Source organism: Diachasma alloeum, unplaced genomic scaffold (genome assembly GCF_001412515.2).
Source record: "Diachasma alloeum isolate Michigan unplaced genomic scaffold, Dall2.0 Dall_scaffold_00198, whole genome shotgun sequence".
Taxonomy (NCBI): domain Eukaryota; kingdom Metazoa; phylum Arthropoda; class Insecta; order Hymenoptera; family Braconidae; genus Diachasma; species Diachasma alloeum.
In genome coordinates this window covers 2,635,150-2,638,218 of record NW_021680363.1, presented here as the reverse complement: position 1 = coordinate 2,638,218, position 3,069 = coordinate 2,635,150, and the positions used below count along the sequence as shown (strand labels likewise).

The 3,069-nt window shown below is 43.8% G+C and overlaps 1 protein-coding gene across 4 annotated transcripts in view; it reads left to right on the top strand.

Annotated features, from left to right (window-relative positions):
* LOC107035442 (CUGBP Elav-like family member 4) overlaps window positions 1-3,069 on the top strand; it is a 338,453-nt gene that overhangs the window by 38,984 nt on the left and 296,400 nt on the right. The window lies entirely within an intron of this gene.

The following is a 3,069-nucleotide window of genomic DNA, read 5'->3' as shown; positions in this document are numbered from 1 at the left end:
GGGGGGGGGGTTGAGCGGAGGCTCCCACTGCCGGCGAGGTTGAATGAAAAATAATAGCTCTGGAACACGTACAGTCCTCCATCCGTCGCTTTCCGGGGTAAAAGGTGTAATTAGTTTAATGCTCAATTCCCGAGTTATTCGAAAACAATAATTAAACTGTTTCAAAATATTTTCAGTTACTCGCGGTATTTCGAAAAATTCAGAAAGTACCATGAGAAATCTCCACCTTCCACGGAATATAGGAGAGACGTATGATTTTATACAGATCGTAAATCCATAAGGCATTTCACATCTTCTTCCGAAACTCTAGACATGTAGAAAATTGAATATGTCCCTGATGGTACAGAAATAATATCTCTTTTTCCTCTTTAAAAAAGTTTCTCGTGGGGGGGAATAAGTTTAGTGCAGGAGAGAAAACCTAGAGGAAAAAGAATCGATATATTTTTTCTTTTGGACCGGGGGGGAAGCAAGAGTTTTCGAGTATTGACCCAACTTATATGACCTTCTTCCATTTTCTAACCGTACTATTGAGACACTAGATGGGTTAGAGGGGGACCCAGTGAAGAAGGAAAAACCGTCAAGCGAGGTGAATTGGAATATATGCCCCTCTTGTGAAAAGTCTCCAGTGGTGGAGAAGGAGAACAAATAAATGCGCCTGCTGGAGCATTACCATTCTCCTTATGACCCGACTCAATCCTCTTTGTGGTCAGTTTCAATGAAGATGTATTCTCGTATGAGTCTGAAGTACGTGCGAGGAGCGGTCAAAAGCTTCCACTGAAAAGGATCTAAAAGGTTGAAGGAGAAAAGAACACTCACATTTTCAAAAGAAATGTTTATATTTTTTCGAAAAATTGTGATGCTGAAAAAAGTGGCTATACACTTTGCGGAAGAATTGGAGTGCATTACTAAAAATACGCTGGACTATCGGAGCAAACACTTGAGGTACCATTAGCCATTACCATTTCCAGACGGCCACTCTCTTCTTTGGCAAGCCACCATCTTTTCTCAAGGTGGACGGCGTGTGCTTGCGATATCTCTCGGAGAGGCAGTTTCAGCTGCAGGCAAAAGGCGTACCGTACTCAGTATTCATATGAATGTCTTCTGCAAAATATCTGGATATGAAAATATTTATGTCGAGGGATATTAATGGAAGCGTCGGAAAATCAGATGCACATTAACAGACGATACTCTCCGGCGATTCCGGTATAATTAAATCAATTTTCGTGATTAAAAAAATCAACATCTTCACACAAAACAGAGTGACACGACCATATGCCTTGGACATTGTCTTTCTTCTTCATACTTCCAACTCCAATTACGACCCAGATAAAAATTCATGCTGAAATAGGCAGTGGCATGCTACTATTACGCACAAGTATGGTTAGCGGCGTATGAAGGCGGTAGAAGGGCCGACGACGGTAAAACATTCATGCGCTTTGTATACCTTTCGTTAAAAATAGATGCCTGCAATACGTAGTTGTACCCCACGCCAGTCGCCTCCGCTGAAATTCCATTTACTTTCAAAAACTTTGAAACATGAATCAGAATCATCACTGACACCGCACATAATATTGCTCCATTACCAATAAATTTTTTCAATCCAGCCTCATCAACTTTTCACATATTACGCAAGTCCCACTCGACGTGGTAAACTTTTTAGTTTTTCTCCAGCTATTTCTCCACTCTATTTTTATCCGTACAAGCATACTGACGGAAGTTTGCAACTTCATTTCAGGGAAGGGTCGTAAGTGTATAATTTCGTCGAAGAGGCTGACGAGCCTCTGGTTGGCCAACTACAAGTAGAGTGAGACACCCCTCAAAGATTCTCCTGCTAATTTGATGATCCTCCAAAAGCTGAGGCTGCAATCTGCCACTCACCCTGCCGCTTTTTTTTCTCCTCGCTCTAACCCTCCTCCGCTCCCCCCTCCCTCCCCCTATACTCTTTCAAGTTCTGTACACACTGTGCACACACACTCGTACATTTGCCGAGAAACTTGTCCTCGAGGAAAGTTAATCGTCGCTCTTCATTTGCTTGCCTACCAGACACGGTGGAAATTTTCGTCCCTCCTCGTTGCATTTTATTTCATTCCCAATTTTACCGTTGAATTAATGAGTCGTAGGAAAACATAGTGAGTAATCGAAAGACGGAAATTCTAAGGCTGATATCTCTCTCACGGTGAAGATGCAACCAAGTCTCGAGTTAGAGCCGGGAGGCGTCACTTAATTTCCGGCTGCAATTCGTTTTGAGGGTGGCTCTCTCCCAGGCGTATACCACGGGGATTACCGTAGGTCTGATGAGTTTCACTTGGTCGGAGGTAGGTTTGGGTCCTAGGACATACAATCCCGAGCCGAGAAGAAGGAGGAAAGTGGGCGCTCGGGTAGAGCTATGCCAGAGAGGAAAGCCCAAGCTATAGGAAGGCTTTAAGCTTCTGGGGTGAAGTACATAGAGGTTGCGGAAAGGGACAGGCGAGTCGAGAGTAGAAGAAGATAGTAAGGGGGAAGGGGGGGAGTGGGGCGGGGTGAGAGGAGAGCTGGGTCAGCGTCACCGGAGTGTATAATTGGCTTGATTGCCGGGGGTTCTAATCTGCTTCTCTCTTCAACCCGGCGGCACGGGTCGTACTTCGCCTATCACTTCTCCCTATATTTTCTCCCTCTCCGTCTCCTATAACATCCGTAACTCCATAGTTTGGACAAAATGAAACCAAGAATGTGAGAAATTCTACAGTGGTTTTCTCCTCTGCCTTCGTTATTTATAACCCTTTACGATCCACTGGGTCAACGAGAACATACGGTTTGCACAATGTGGAAAAAGAGATCTCACTTTTCTCCCTAAAAACTGAAATGCCTCGTCTACCCCAAAATTATCCATAATTCTTCCGTTAATTTTCAGTGAGAACAAGGGGCTTTTGGGTCTAACAAAAAACATTGTGATTCATGCTCACATATATCCAGGCGGTGTATTAAATCCCTGTCTTACTCCTTGATGAATTAAACTCATTAGTCAAACTGACTCTCTCTCTCTCTCTCTCTCTCTCTCTCTCTCTCTCTCTCTCGCTCTCTGTCTCTCTC